The sequence below is a fragment of the Schistocerca cancellata genome, unplaced genomic scaffold (assembly GCF_023864275.1).
Source record: "Schistocerca cancellata isolate TAMUIC-IGC-003103 unplaced genomic scaffold, iqSchCanc2.1 HiC_scaffold_782, whole genome shotgun sequence".
Lineage (NCBI taxonomy): Eukaryota > Metazoa > Arthropoda > Insecta > Orthoptera > Acrididae > Schistocerca > Schistocerca cancellata.
In genome coordinates, this window is record NW_026046793.1 from 4483296 (window position 1) to 4500538 (window position 17243).

The following is a 17243-nucleotide window of genomic DNA, read 5'->3' on the forward strand; positions in this document are numbered from 1 at the left end:
CACCTGCATTGTAGTCACCTTTTTCCAATAAAGACAAAAATCAACCTTTATCTTTTCACTCACATTGCCAGACCATAGTCCATCCCATCCTAAACTCTGATAATGAACATGATATGGACCCCAACTGGACATTATGTTTCACTAAGTGATAAAACTTGTCTCCATCAAATATTCCAAGGTAAGAAATTTCTAAAGAGCCTTTTCTCTTTGCAAAAATTTGTTAACTAAACTCTTGGATTCAGATTATAACATCCATTCATTCTGACATAATATATTACAAACATGATGACCCTGAATATTACTTAAGGTGTTATAACACCTATAAATAGATATTGATGAATCAAAATGATTCCTTCTATTAAAGTGTTTGGATTACAGACATAATCACATGATACATAGAAGTATGCTGCCTGACTTGTTGACCACTGCATCACCACTGTTTTGATTTCATCATCGTCTTGAAGACGCTGACCGCCCAGGTGTTTCTTCAAGTGCAGGAACAGATGGTAATTACTGGGCGCAAGATCTGGGCTGTATGGAGGATAATCTAGAGTTTCCCATCGAAAATATGTGATGAGATTTTTGGTCTGATTCGCCACATGCGACGGGCATTGTCTTGCAGCAAAACGATGCCCTTCGTCAACTTTCATGGATCGTTGCTTTGATTCTGGTGTGACGTAGGCCACCTATGTCTCATCGCCCATAACAGTTTGGCTATAGAAATCATCACCGTCGTTGTGGTACCGCTCAAGGAAAGTCAATGCACTTTATAAAGGTTTGGTTTTGTGCACATCCGTCAACATTTTCGGTACCAAACGTGCGCAAAATTTTTGATAATTCAAGTGCTCAGTCACATTGCCATACAAAACACTACGAGAAACATTAGGAAAGTCATCCCACAAGGAGGAAATCGCAAAGTGTCTGTTTTCTCTCACCTTATTGTCCACTTCCTGCACCAAACTTTCATTAACGATCGAAGGACGCCCACTCCGTTGTTCATCATCCACATTTGTGCGGCCATTTGAGCCATTTTTTGTCTAGGATGTTCAATCAATTTCCTTTCCAGTGGCGATAAAAGATACCTCACAACATTCTGCATCCCAACAAATATAGACACACACCACCCCCGTCCAAGAGATTTGTAATCTGTGCTAAGGATTTCAGGGAAGAAGATATAATAAACTTTGATACGTTTAAAGATAGCTAAGAAACAAGCAGAAGTCCTAAGAGTTCGGCCAAAATTAAGAGATGGCATAATGCTAAGTATTTTCGTCAGTCTGCCTCATTATTTAACCAAACCATCTAAATTTGACTCTACAAAACATCCAAACGAAAGAACACAATCAAAAGGAAGATCCTCATAAAAGAAATGGAGAGTGGCCTGCAAAATTTACAAAAGTACATTTCCATATGAATCTCGAATAACTCTTTAGTCTTAGTCGGTGATGCTGATTATTTCAGCTGAGCTCGAAAACTATGACAAAGCTCCATATTGACCTCTGTGCGAGGGCACTGCTGTGCTGAGAGAGGGTGTGTCATCTTCAGTTTCTCCCACTCGCCACTGTGGATTGCAGTGGGACATCACTAATAGCTGTGGTATCGATGTGCACTGGTTGGCAACTTTGCCTTGGTGCCATGATCTTTAGGTGATACCACACAAGCTGTACTGACAAAATTAAATGGAGCAGAAGTTTACCTTTGCATCATGCACTCACATCGTCCCAAATAACTTTTTATACTTATTCTCCTGTACTCTCAACATACTTTTCACATTTCTGTTTTTTATCAAGGAGTCTTTCTTCATTTCACATCTTTCAATAAAAAGGAGCATGTGGTACCCCACTAGAGTGTGTTTGACAGCTTTCAGGAGTTCGCTAAGGAAAACACCCACACATTCTGCAGTTTCTCCACTTCCAGTGATAAAAGAAAACTCAATTTACACTTGCTGTCAGAATTGCACTTTCTTTTTGCCGTGATGAAACAGTGATTGCATACATTTAGACTCGTCATGTATCCACTAAAATTTCTTCAGACTGCTTACCACAGTGGAAAAGGAAATTCTTGCTATCTAGGAATTTCTTGCCATCTAAACCAACCAAAAATACAAGTTACCATGAATTTGAACTACTAGCAGTGCAAAACATTAACATTAAGTAAACGATGATTGTAAAGCAAGCTGCACAAGTGGCGCTTCATAGCATATATGCGAGAGCAGCGAATTACTTTAGCCAAGCGAAATCACAAAAAAGTGGGACATTTGAAGGTTCCAAAAATAAAACTTTTGGGACAACAGGACATTTTGGGGAAAAAATCGATCTGTCCCGGGAAAAACAGGACGAAGGAACACCCTAACATAGCCCCAAACAAAATTTAGATATACTGATTCTATATACTGTTTTAAATTCAGTGAGAACAAGAATGTGGTGAGCATCTTTGAATAACATAATATAGTATACCCTGAGGTGAGAAAAGTCATGGGGATGCCTCCCCATATCATTTCAGACCTCCTCTTGCGTGGCTTAGTGGAGCATCTTTACGTGGCATGGACTCAAAAGTAGCTCTGAGCACTATGGGACTTAATATTGGAGGTCATCAGTCCCCTAGAACTTAGAACTACTTCAACCTAACTAACTTAAGGACATCACACACATCCATGCCCGAGGCAGGATTCGAACCTGCCACCGTAGCAGTCGCGCGGTTCCGGACTGAAGCGCCCAGAACCGCTCGGCCACACCGTCCGGCCATACTCAAAAAGTCGCTGGAAGTCCCCTACAGAAATTTCGAGCCATGCTGCCATTATAGCCGCCCATAATTGCGAAAATGTTGCCAGCGCTGGGTTCTGTGCACAAACTGACCTCTCCTTCATGCCTCATAAATGTTCGATGGGTCTCGTGTTTTGTGATATGCGTGGCCAAACCGTGCACTCGAGTTGTAGAGAATTTCCTTCAAACCAGTTGTCAACAATTGTGGCCTGGCGACATGACGCATCGTTATTCTGAAAATTCCATCGTCGTTTGGGGGCGTGAATGGCTGTTTGGTCTCCTAGTAACCGAACATCCAGAGGACGCAGTCCATTCCATGTAAACACAACCCACACCATTAGGGAACCACCACCGCGGCGTCGTGGGGTCTACATCACAGTGGAACCCTACTATCTACATCTGCATCTACATCCATACTCCGCAAGCAACCTGCCGGTGTGTGGCGGAGGGTACTTTGAGTACCTCCATCGGTTCTCCCTTCTACTCCAGTCTCATATTGTTCGTGGAAAGAAAGCATGTCGGTATGCCTCTGTGTGGGCTCCAATCTTTCTGATTTTATCCTCAAGGTCTCTTTGCGAGATATACGTGCAGGGAGCAATATACTGCTTGACTCCTCGGTGCCGGCCGGTGTGGCTAAGCGGTTCTAGGCGCGTCAGTTTGGAACCGCGAGACCACTACGGTCGCAGATTCGAATCCTGCCTCGAGCATGAATGTGTGTGATGTCCTTAGGTTAGTTAGATTTAAGTAGTTCTAAGTTCTAGGGGACTGATGACCTCAGATGTTAAGTCCCATAGTGCTCAGAGCCATTTGAACCATTTTGACTCCTCGGTGAAGGTATGTTCTCGAAACTTCAACAAAAGCCTGTACCAAGCTACTGAGCGTCTCTCCTCTAGAGTCTTGCACTGGAGTTTATCTATCATCTCCGTAACGCTTCGCGGTTACTAAATGATCCCGTAACGAAGCGAGCTGCTCTCCGTTGGATCTTCTCTATCTCTTCTATCAACCCTATCTGGCATGGATCCCACACTGGTGAGCAATATTCAAGCAGTGAGCGAACAAGTGTACTGTAACCTACTTCCTTTGTTTTCGGATTACATTTCCTTAGAATTCTTCCAATGAATCTCAGTCTGGCATCTGCTTTACCGACGATCAACTTTATACGATCATTCCATTTTAAATCACTCCTAATGTCTACTCCCAGATAATTTGTGGAATTAACTGCTTCCAGTTGCTGACCGGCTATATTGTAGTTAAATGATAAAGGATCTTTCTTTCTATGTATTCACAGCACATTACACTTGTCTACATTGAGATTCAAATGGCTCTGAGCACTATGGGTCTTAACATCTATGGTCATCAGTCCCCTAGAACTTAGAACTACTTAAACCTAACTAACCTAAGGACAGCACACAACACCCAGCCATCACAAGGCAGAGAAAATCCCTGACCCTGCCGGGAATCGAACCCGGGAACCCGGGCGTGGGAAGCAAGAACGCTACCGCACGACCACGAGATGCGGGCTCATTGAGATTCAATTGCCATTCCCTGCACCATGCGTCAATTCGTTGCAGATATGCATTTCAGTACAATTTTGCATTGTTACAACCTCTCGATATACTACAGCATCTTCCGCAAAAAGCCTCAGTGAACTTCCGATGTTATCCACAAGATCATTTATGTACGGGGTGATAAAAAAAGTCAGTATAAATTTGAAAACTTAATAAACCACGGAATAATGTAGATAGAGAGGTAAAAATTGACACACATGCTTGGAATGACATGGGGTTTTATTCGAACCAAAAGAAAAACACCCCATATTGCTAGACGCGTGAAATATCTCTGGCGCGCCTCGTTTGCTGACGATCGTGTGCTCAGCCGTCACTTTCGTCATGCTTGGCCTCCCAGGTCCCCAGACCTCAGTCCGTGCGATTATTGGCTTTGGGGTTACCTGAAGTCGCAAGTGTACCGTGATCGACCGATATCTCTAGGGATGCTGAAAGACAACATCTGACGCCAATGCCTCACCATAACTCCGGACATGCTTTACAGTCCTTTTTACAACATTATTCCTCGACAACAGCTATTGTTGAGGAATGATGGTGGACATATTGAGCATTTCCTTTGCTTTGTCTTACTTTGTTATGCTAATTATTGCTATTCTTATCAGATGAAGCGCCATCTGTCGGATATTTTTTGAACTTTTGTATTTTTTTAGTTCTAATAAAACCCCATGTCATTCCAAGCATGTGTGTGAATTTGTACCTCTCTATCTACATTATTCCGTGATTTATTCAGTTTTCAAATTTATACTGACTTTTTGATCACGCGGTATATTGTGAATAGAAACGGTCTAATGACACTCCCCTGCGGCACACCTGAAATCACTCTTACTTCGGAAGACTTCCCTCCATTGAGAATGACATGCTGCGTTCTGTTATGTAGGAATTCTTCAATCCAATCACACAACTGGTCTGATAGTCCGTATGCTCTTACTTTGTCCATTAAGCAACTGTGGAGAACTGTATCGAACGCCTTGCGGAAGTCAAGGAAAACGGCGTCTACCTGGGAAGCCGTCTGAGTCTCGTGGACGAATAGCGCGAGCTGGGTTTTCACACGCGATCGTCTTTTTCCAAACCCATGCTGATTCCTACAGAGTAGATTTTAGTCTCCAGAAAAGTCATTATACTCGAACATACTATCATCTCTTACCAACTGAAACCGGACTCATCTAACCAGGCCACAGTTTCTCAGTCGCTCAGGGTCCAACTGATATGGTCACGAAGCCACTGAATGCGACGTCATACTCTTAGCAAAGGTACTTGGCGTAGTCTGTTGCTTTGGACTTCAACGCAAAGTCGACAACTCTACCAACACCGCTACCCTGGGTGGTTAACTGTCAGTGGTGAGAAGTAATGCCTGTATTGGAGTGTGGTATTCTTGGCACAGTCTTGTCACTGTGGACCTCGGAATATTGAATTCCCTAATGATTTCCGCAATGGTACGTTCCATGGGTCTAGCTCCATCTAGCGTTCCACATTTAAAGTCTATTAATTACCGCTGTGTGCCCAGAACCACGTTGGAAACCTTTTCACATGAATCACCTGAGTACAAATGAGACCTCCATCAATGCACTGTGTGCACGATACTGACCCTACGACTTATCTTAGAAGAAAGGTTAAGGAAAGGCAAACCTACGTTTCTAGCATTACTAGACTTAGAGAAAGCTTCTGACAATGTTGACTGGAATACTCTCTTTCAAATTCTAAAGGTGGCAGGGGTAAAATACTGGGAGCGAAAGGCTATTTACAATTTGTAAAGAAAGCAGATGGCAGCTATAAGAGTCGAGGGACATGAAAGGGAAGCAGTGGTTGCGAAGGGAGTGAGACAGGGTTGTAGCCTCTCCCCGATGCTATTCAATCTGTATATTGAGCAAGCAGTAAAGGAAACAAAAGAAAAGTTCGGAGTAGGTATTAAAATTCATGGAGAAGAAATAAAAACTTTGAGGTTCGCCAATGACATTGTAATTCTGTCAGAGACAGCAAAGGACTCGGAAGAGCAAATGAACAGAATGGACAGTGTCTTGAAAGGAGGGTATAAGATGAACATCAACAAAAGCAAAACAAGGATAATAGAATGTAGTCGAATTAAGTCGGGTAATGCTGAGGGAATCAGATTAGGAAATGAGACACTTAAAGTAGTAAAGGAGTTTTGCTATTTGTGGAGCAAAATAACTGATGATGGTCGAAGTAGAGAGGATATAAAATGTAGATTAGCAATGGCAAGGGAAGCGTTTCTGAAGAAGAGAAATTTGTTAACATCGAGTATAGAGTTAAGTGTCAGAAAGTCGTTTCTGAAAGTATTTGTATGGAGTGTAGCCATGTAAGGAAGTGAAACATGGACGCTAAATAGTTTGGACAAGAAGAGAATAGAAGCTTTCGAAATATGGTGCTACAGAAGAATGCTGAAGATTAGATGGGTAGATCACATAACTAATGAGGAGGTATTGAATAGAATTGGGGAGAAGAGGAGTTTGTGGCACAAATTGACTAGAAGAAGGGATCGGTTGGAGGGATATGTTCTGAGGCGTCACGGGGTCACCAATTTAGTACTGGAGGGCAGCGTGGAGGGTAAAAATCGTAGAGGGAGATCAAGAGACGAATACACTAAGCAGATTCAGAAGGATGTAAGCTGCAGTAGGTACTGCGAGATGAAGAAGCTTGCACAGATAGAGTAGCATGGAGAGCTGCATCAAACCAGCCTCAGGACTGAAGGCCACAACAAAAACAACACGATACTACCGGTATCTGTATATATCTATATCGCTATTCGACACCTCAGCGTACAGTGATGATAATAGAACAGAACAGTTCATTCAGTGCAACAGAAAAGGGGAAACTAATAAAGATGACTTGTGTGCAAGTGCACTGCAAAGTCAAAAACTATGAACAAGTGTATGAAATTCCAAAGGAAGCTATGACAACAGGGATACATTGAAATATAAAAATACTACACACAGAATTGTATGACTTTGTCAGGTCCAACATTAATACCCTTTGACAAAAAAACTGGAACTTGTCAAGGCAATTACAGGGCAGTCGTTATACAGCAGTTGAAGATAAGATCCCGCTGAAACCTAGGTCGCACAAAACCAGCTACAGTGGAAGGAGCATCTCCAGTTTAGTAAAGGTGAAAAGCGTCAAAGCTTTTCATGTTTTTAATTAAAGGAGGTAATTGCTTTTAAAATCAGTCATTAGTTTATTGCAATATATGAAGTATGATGGAGGTGAATTATTGTGTCACTAAGCGTCAGTAAAGGGCTATGATTCTTCTCTTTGCATACTTGGTACATTTTGTGCATGAAAGGAATTCTTCTGATGCGTTCCTAGCTGGGAAGCCCAGTGTGGTGTGCGTACTCTAAGTCCTTCGGTACACACACCATCAGATTATTTGGCTTGTCGCTCTAATGAAGTAGGCGAGTGTCAGCAATATGTCTCGTGGTCTTATCTTGGCGTGTTTATCTTCTACCGTTAGGTCAGACGACAGAAATGCCACTTGCACACTTAGAGTAGCAGATTGACGGTGACCAACTTTAAACAGAAACTGATTAATTTTCACACACATTTATTAAAATAATAACAAGCATAAAAGTAACTTAACTTGGTTCTGGATGCTATTTACAATTGACAATCTGAAGTTTCTTTGGTCTTGGTACGTTGATCTTATTCTCACATATCTCTGATACTTGACAAAAGTGTCTATACATTTATCTTCATGGCTATGTACAGCAATATGGTAATCTTATTAGGTGCAGACCGAAAATTGACTATAGACTGGTACAGACAAATGCAGACTAATGCAGACTGACTAATCGGAGGTCTGTACACTCGTTATAATACCTCGCACGTTCAGGTATCACTGCACGAGTGTGATACGCGAGGAGAAAAGGTTCTACGTTAGCAGCAATCTCATTGTCTGCGTTACATATTAATACGCGGATCAGCGGAAGCGGAATTTGGTCCGTCTCTAAGGCAGCGCCATCTCGTAGTGCGGAGACGGACGAGCGCTGCGCCTGCGCTGTTGTGCTTAGCGGGGCGCGCTCTAGTGGGAAAGTTGTGTACGCGCTGACTACACGGAACTGTGTACACAACACCCAGCTACCAGGTGGACACAGGTAGTGTGCCCACGGGCGAGAGGCGGTCGCGCAGCTATGTCGGCACGCTTCACAGAGGGCAGGCCCCAGAGGATTAGCGACAGGCGAAGACGCTGCATACGTCGACACGCTGCCAAGGGAAGCCGTGGACATTCGCACGTGTGCCCGAGGCAGCGGAAACTACAAACTTAAGAGCGAAAAACAGTTTGGTCACGATTCTAGGTAACGCCTGCAGAGCGGCGAGTTGAATAGCAACAACACGACTCGGGTGTCCAAGAATCTCAAGTGGCCCGGGGAATTTTGGCCGTTTCCCACGAGCAGAATACCTGGGAACGTAGTGGCAATACTCAAAGGGAGAAGTCTCGGTTTATTTGTATACTCTGTCTCACACAGGTTATCGCTCTCTTTTCCTCGCGGAGTGCGACGGCAAGGAGGGAAGAAATTTGGAAACGGACCTCTTCATTGGCAAGAATCTCATGTTCGCTTTGAAAAATAGTATGAGCTACATAATTTGCGGAAGGGCGGAGACAAGAGGCTGGAGGGGAACGGCTCTCTCTCTCCAGGTGCGAGGAGTGCACCAGTATGGGGGATTCCGAATATTGCTTCTGAGGAGGCAGGAGTTCACTCTTGACTGCTTCCGATTCGTCGCAAGGATTCTCTTATCGCTTGTAATGAGACAATGCACTTTGCATTCGTCGCAAACAGCGTAGAGAGCAAAGTTTTTCACATCCAAGTAGGCGAGCTTCACTCACTGTGTGCGTTATCAAGAGCTTAACTCAGGATCACATTTTGTTTTAGTACATGTCCGATGACGGTAGTATTTTTAGAATAGTTTTGAGCTTTGTTTAATGCAGTTTCACGTAGGTTTGCACTTGAAGATGGACGCATACCGTCGTCTAATAATAGTAACTTCCAGCAGCAGGTTTCGGTCACTATTTTCAGCGTAGGGCACGTTAGACGCTATCAACTATGTCGACGGCAGAGCCTCGATGCAGCCGGACGCAATCAGCCGACTCCACCGCCACGCCGACCACGCTATGAACATGGTAATACAGAAGACGCCCGCTTTCCTCGATGCGCATTCTTCTTTCGCTTTCTTCAATTTCTTTTCAACGTGTTAGATGCTCGTAAAGACGCAAGGCACAGTGCTCACCGTTTGCCCACTAAGAGCTGTTTTTCTTGTATTCCTTCCTCATTTATTACGCCAGGTCAACCCGTCTCGTGTAATTTATTTATATGTTAAATTAGAATGAAGTCATACAATGCCCATGTTAAAAAGCAAATACCAGGGCAGGCACCTCATATAATTCACTTCTTGTGAGCTCTTGATGCCAATTCAATTCTGTTTGTTGTTTTTTATTTGATACTTTCTACTGTATCTGGCGACCCAAATTTTTTATTTTTGTTTATCATTATTTGAATAATTTGTGAGTGATTGTTAAATGAATCTGATAAAATTTCAATAATTATTGCATATGCAGGTTAATGCAGTTTGACTGAATAAACCACTTATATGTTGAACAGTACTCCTTGCATTTCATTTACAGAATTTAAATAAAATTCACACCTCTTTCTCCCTCCCACACGAGGTATCTTGCAAAGGGAATTCTTCAAGCCATTTTTACCGCCTTGGCGTTGTGAGACACCCCGTTGGAGAGTAGGAATGAAATAGCCCTTGTGAGGCAAACAGGAGCTTCTCGATTGAGAAGTAGCGGCTCCGGTCTCGTAAGCTGACATATGGCTTGAAGAATGTGCTGGCCACATGCCCCCTGCGCGTCCACATCCAGTGGCGCCTGTCTCTGAGGAGGACACGGCGGCCGGTCGGTACCGTCGGGCCTCCATGGTCTGTTCGGGTGGAGTTCAGTTGTTTTACGTTTATTTTAACTTGGAATGATTGAATATCTCGAAAAATACGCATCGTGTGAAAACATGTTCTAGATGAAAAGCTAATATTTTCAAAGGACACATCTGCCTGCACTTAAGGGGACTACACCCCGTCTATCTAATCCATGTTATTTTAGGCAAGTAATTGACCCATTTCTGAAAAAAAAACTATTTGTTGCAGGACCTTAATATTTTTACTGTACGTTACATGATGCTGTACTAAAATTTACTTTATCCATTTTATAGTTTTTAAGAAATACTTTTTAAAATTTATTAACAAAAAATATTAAATTTTTTCTAATGGGGAAATATTAATGAATGTAGTACCAGAGGTGGCTTTTTATGTTATGCAGAGTCTCTGAAAATTTCATTTAATTTTTCTATGGTAGTTTCTGATATAATGGGGCATATGTACTGAAAATTTTAGTTTGCGAGAAATTGACTTTAAAGAAAAAAACTTTTGAAATTTGTTACTTACAGTTACTTAAAACTGTCCTGCTGCATATGGTGGCCCTTCTTTGGCCTCTAGCAGGTCTCCTAGCTTCTTTTTCACCTTCCTGGATGTTTGTCTTGCTTTCTTGGCCACATTAGATGCAGACCTGTCTGCATCAGCTTTCCTCATTTTATTGTAATACATGAAGTTCCATACCACCACTTGTTTCTCTAAAATTAGCCACACAGTAGTGTTCTTTATGTTCATTGTCTTTACAACATTTGCAGTATTGAGACATTACCTCCACATCTAACACTTTACTGGTGTCAACAATCGTGGTAGTCACTACTCCATTCAGAGAAGTATCCTGTTTCCTGCCAACTTCCATCAAGTGCAACTGCAATATCCGAACATCCATCATTTTCTTCCACTGCTTCCCTAGCAGCCAGTTTCGTGCTTTCGTCACTGACCTTACATACAGCTTTCTCTAGTATTGCAGTCAGTTTTTCAAATTTATTTGGTGGTTGATGTACGTACATCACTGAACAAAATGTTCTCCCTGCAGCCATGCCTTTGGCAATGGATCGTAAGGCATAAACTAATCTAGTATTGATTTCGTAAGGGCCACTTGCATCTGGTTGTGAAGAACTCATAAATGAAATCTCAGCTGAGTATTTAGTGCAAATTAAATCCAAAGCAATTGCTAGGCCTTTTCTCCCACTGGCACTCTCACAAATTTTCACCCTCTGTGACTCACCACACTGTCTACATTGTACAAATTTAGAAATTACATCTGATGATATTCTCGAATCTAGAATAATGTTTTTGCACCCTTTGTCACTTACAGTAAATTCGTCGTAAATCTCTTGAAATGGCGAGAGCTTCTTTGATGATGCACTCGTAGAATTACAATCGCCGCGCTGGATTAGCCGAGCGGTCTCAGGCGCTGCAGTCATGGACTGTGCGGCTGGTCCCGGCGGAGATTCTAGTCCTCCCTCAGGCATGGGTGTGTGTGTTTGTCCTTAGGATAATTTAGGTTAAGTAGTGTGTAAGCTTAGAGACTGATAAACACACGTGGTAGGAAAATGCCCTTTAAATGCTCGAAAAAAATTTTTTTCAGCAAAATCCTTTTCAGAGTACTTAAATGAAATCTTAATCTATCTAAATACGATGAAAACCGGAAATCGATTTTTTTCGACCTGAACCACGGTGTGGTCCGCTTAAACTGGCAGCCCCAACCCACAGCTCCATGGGGGAGGGAAGTCGATATTTTATTTTTCAAGTGGGAACTCCCCTTTTCATTGACGACTCGGATTCTCAGCCAAAATATGCCTACAGCTTATCCAAAATAATTTTTGTGATTTGAGGAACATGGCGCCGTAATCAGCGAAAGGGTTCCTGTGGCTGGATGAAGAAACCACCAAAATCAGCTGGCGGTGAGACAGGAGGTGTTCATCCGAAATCCAGCATCTCGATGCTGAGGAACTTACCAAAATCAACCCTGGTGAGAATGGGAGACTAGGTTAATTTAAATGTAGCTTATTTGCCAGACTTTTAAATGTGTAAACGTAAATGTTTTACTGTACAATCAATTTCGCAAAACTAAATTAAATTTTAGCCATAATGTCAACTGTTTAGGAGAACAGAGTTTACCTTGTTATGGTAGATGTGCTGTAGAATGAAATGAGCTGATTCTCAATTTGCAAAAAGCGGAAAAATTTCATTTGGTCGATTACAGTGCCGTCCACCACAAATGGAAAATTTCCCGTTGGTTAACCCTCGGTATTTTTCGGCGTAGAATCCGGATCTGCAATAAACATGGGGGTTCATGCTTTAAAATAAAAATTTGACCTCCTTGGGGGATTGGCCGGATTAGGAGACGACCAGTTTCTCAGATGTTCCCCTTGAAAATATTAACTTTTCATGTCAAACTCTTAGCCAGCCAGAGTGACCGAGCGGTTCTAGGCGTTTCATTCTGGAACCGCGCGACCGCTACGATCGCAGGTTCGAATCCTGCCTTGGGCATGGATGTGTGTGATCTTCTTAAGTTAGTTAGGTTTAAGTAGTTCTGATCTCTAGGGGACTGTTGACCTCAGATTTTAGTCCCATGGTGCTCAGAGACATTTGAACCATTTTTTTTTTTTTTTTGTCGAACTTTTCTTGTGCGATGCGTATTTTGCAGTGGTTGGGAAGGGAGTGAGACAGGGTTGTAGCCTCTCCCCGATGTTATTCAATCTGTATATTGAGCCAGCAGTAAAGGAAACAAAAGAAAAATTCGGAGTAGGAATTAAAATCGATGGAGAAGAAATAAAAACTTTAAGGCTCGCCGATGACATTGTAATTCTGTCAGAGACAGCAAAGGACTTGGAAGAGCAGTTGAACGGAATGGAAAGTGTGTTGAAAGGAGGATATAAGATGAACATCAACAAAAGCAAAACGAGGATAATGGAATGTAGTCAAATTAAGTCGGGTGATGCTGAGGCAATTAGATTAGGAAAGGAGACACTTAAAGTAGTAAAGGAGTTTTGCTATTTGGGGGGAGCAGAATAACTGATGATGGTCGAAGTAGAGAGGATATAAAATGTAGACTGGCAATGGCAAGGAAAGCGTTTCTGAAGAAGAGAAATTTCTTAACATCGAATACAGATTTAAGTGTCAGGAAGTCGTTTCTGAAAGTATTTGTATGGAGTGTAGCCATTTATGGAAGTCAAACGTGGACGATAAATAGTTTGGACAAGAAGAGCATAGAAGCTCTCGAAATGTGGTGCTACAGAAGAATGCTGAGGATTAGATGGATAGATCACATAACTAATGAGGAAGCATTGAATAGAATTGGGGAGAAGAGGAGTTTGTGGCACAACTTGACTAGAAGAAGGGATCGGTTGGTAGGACATGTTCTGAGGCATCAAGGGATCACCGATTTAGTACTGGAGGGCAGCGTGGAGGGTAAAAATCGTAGAGGGAGACCAAGAGATGAATACACTAAGCAGATTGAGAAGGATGTAGGTTGCAGTAGGTACTGGGAGATGAAGCAGCTTGCACAGGATAGAGTAGCATGGAGAACTGCATCAAACCAATATCAGGACTGAAGACCACAAAAACAACAACAATTTCCTCTCGAATACGTAAGCATGTCAAACTAAAACTGTTAACTGTCGCTCCTCTAAATATTTTTTTAACTTATTTCGCCATGGAATTTAGAGTAAAAATGATGCTCCATCACAGATCTGTAACACGGGTTAAATGCAGCATTTGAGTCACGAAATTCTGTAATAATCATGTTAAATACTTTCAAAATGAAAGTTCAGCATGAAAGTCTTTCACCAATGCGGAAGACGTAAGCTATGAGGTCAAACGCAGCTAATGTGTTACTAGACTTTATTTTTATAATTTCCCTTGCTTTATCAACAGCATTGTGGAGTCTCTGGGATCCAGGGAAGCCTGAAGCTGTAGTAACTTTCGTATTTGTTGATCTGGGTGGGAAGACATGTCCGAGTTCCCACGACTCCGCGAAGCAGTTAGTGTAGTATTTTCAGTTTAGTGAATATGTTCGCGAACCCAAAAAAGTTAACGCTACAGATCCAAACTTCGAGGAAAGTATACTAACTTGGGCTGAGGAATAATGTGACGCTGACTGTTCAGATCAAGATGGCGATCCCGGTAGCAACATTACCATCCAAAATGGTATTCCCACTGTTCACGAAACAGCGAGTTAATTTTCTACCGATGAATCTGATGACGAAGATGACATGTAGTGTGTGATCAGTGCACTGGAAATCTATAAGAATCCTAAATACACTCTCTCTCTCTCTCTCTCTCTCTTTATATGCGTGTTTGAACCGTTGTCAACAGTTTTTCTGTAGAAGTAAATGTGTTTAGTCCTTATCAAACGTGTATTCGACAAAAAAGTTTTTGTTGTTAGTTTTTTCTTGGAAAATAGATATAAAACATCTTTAGTTTCAAATTTTTACGCTTTAAGGGGCCCTCATGCGTTCGATATTGTTGTCAATTTATTTGACCGTCTGAGGATGAGTATTAATGTGTTGTCAGTACCGGAAATATTGACATGGCGGTACTGATGGGCCCGAAAATATTCTCCAGTTTAACAATATTCGCTGCTCAGTTGTTTACCATGTTTCGCGAAACAGTCGCAGGGTGCTAGCGTGGATCACAGAACTATTGTTTATATTTGCACTTCCTACTGTTCTTGAATCAACGTATAAAGTTGGTAGAGAAATGAACAAACACAATTAACCCTCCCGCCGTGAATGTTGGTTTTGATGACAGACTAACCTGTAGCGTAGCCTAACGTCTAGGTTAGGCTGGAAGGTTGCGTGTCTTAAGGTTGATAATGTGCAAGTGAAAACAGTGGAAAGCACTGATCTTACAATTGCAAGTTGACATTGGGAATAGTACTAACGCAATATTTGAAAATACAGACAAAAGGTTAACTGCGAATTGCACTGTCCGAAAAAACATTTGGTAGAAGTTACTTAGTAGACACCATATTGCATTTTTAAGAGTTTATGTAAAATTAACGAAGGTATGCAAATATTTAATATGTTACTCTACAAGTAAAACTACAGAAAAAAAGTTCATATAAACATAAGTCCGCAAATTTTTGGTAACGGAGTTCCAGCTAATAAAAGATTTTGCCTGAAATTTAGCAACTTCGCTAATATGAAGCCATCGCAAAATTGTACGAGGTTAAAGTAATGCACAATTTACATTTATTTTGTTGATATTTGGCCGGTGAATCTAATAAAACATGTCCAAAACGTGTATCTGCAGTAGTTTTCTGCAACATCCAGAGAAGCAAAGATTATTATACAAGTAAATTTGTTTACTTTGCATTAAGAATGTAGGAACGTTATGTCATTGTTGGCAACCGTTAATGAGTTGTTCAGTAGTTTCCTAACCTTAAAGCGAGTTAGCTTTATGTATTCTTCAGCGAAAGAACGTAATAACAACAGTGTATGTAAGTGAAACTATACAGTAACTGTTGTAGTTTGTAGATTATTTATGAAATAGGGATGCCTTTAAAATCTACGACAGACGAATAGGCACATATGGTGTTTATTTATGGCGAATGTGATGGTTATTCTACGCCTGCAGTTAACGAATGTCACGTGTGTTATCCAACCCGGAGAATTCCGAATGCACGAACTATTAACGAAATTAAGAACACCCCTGTGAAACGTAAACGAGCATCAAAATCTGCTCATACACGTGCAGCTAAATCCATTGAACTCGGTGGAGACATTTTTGAGCATTTATTGTGAATTTAATGTGAAATTGTATGTACTTTATACAACTGCCTTAACACTGAGCTTTGTTTTTTCCGGTTTCACATGAATTCATGAGTACTATGGTATTAATAATAGCAGATTTTCTGACACATTCATACAGTTTCAGTTAACGTTATTACCATCATTTTTCCAAAATTAAATTCTCAGCAAATTCTGTTGAAAACTTCGAGCAATTGTCTGGAATTTAAAAAAACAAATTTGGCCGAGTAGCTAATAAATTACAAATTTTACGAATTTTCGTCATTGCGTCTGTGGATGTTCTGGAAAACTACTGCAGATAAACGTCTGGGACATGTTTTATTAGATTCACCAGATCAATAAATGGAAATCGTGCTTTAATTTAACCTCAAACATTTTCGATGGCTTCATATTAGCGAAGTTGCTAAATTTCGGGCCAAATCTAGTACTAGCCGTAACTCTGTAACTAAACATTTGAGGACCATTGTTTATATGAACTCTTTTCTTTAGTTTTACTTGTAGAGTAATATATTAAAATCTTCCTGAATCACCCTGTATGTTTGTAATACGCTTCAAAATAGTCGCCAGAGCCTTATGATGAAGAGTGTGTTTATCTATGTCACGACAATTCTACGCCTTGGGCCTGTCTATTAGCACAATCTTTATTGGGCCTTCATATTCCTCGGCGGCAACCTAGTATAAAATTTTTCTCAGAGAAAATTGACCTCTTGGTGCATTTCTTCGACCATAGGTTTGTTATGCATCCGTATCGTGAGACACAAGATTCTTAGAACGAAGTAAAGACGTAGGACAACAAATGGCATACAGCACCTAACTGCGGTTTTTAGTTGCTACGTGCGGCTTCCACTTGGGTCACTGAAATCCGGGCTAGAATATAGGACATAGATTCAGAGAAAGAAGTACGAAATTCGGCCAGCAGATGGCACACGATGTCGAAGTTAATTGTGCTTTTTAGTTGCTACTTGCAAATGGTTACTGAAACCGCAGCTAAAGTTCAGAGAAAGAAGTACATACAGATGACACACGACGCTGAATGTGAACTGTGCTCTTTAGTTGCTAGTTACAACTTGTCACTGAAATCGCAGCGAGACAAAAGGTTCACAGGAAGAAGTTCGGAATTCGGCCAACAGATGGCACACAACGTTGAATGTTCGAGGCTGTTTGCGTCTCCTATTTGTGACTGAAATCGCAAGATTCTGTTTAAAGTTGTTATTGTGATATCTGTG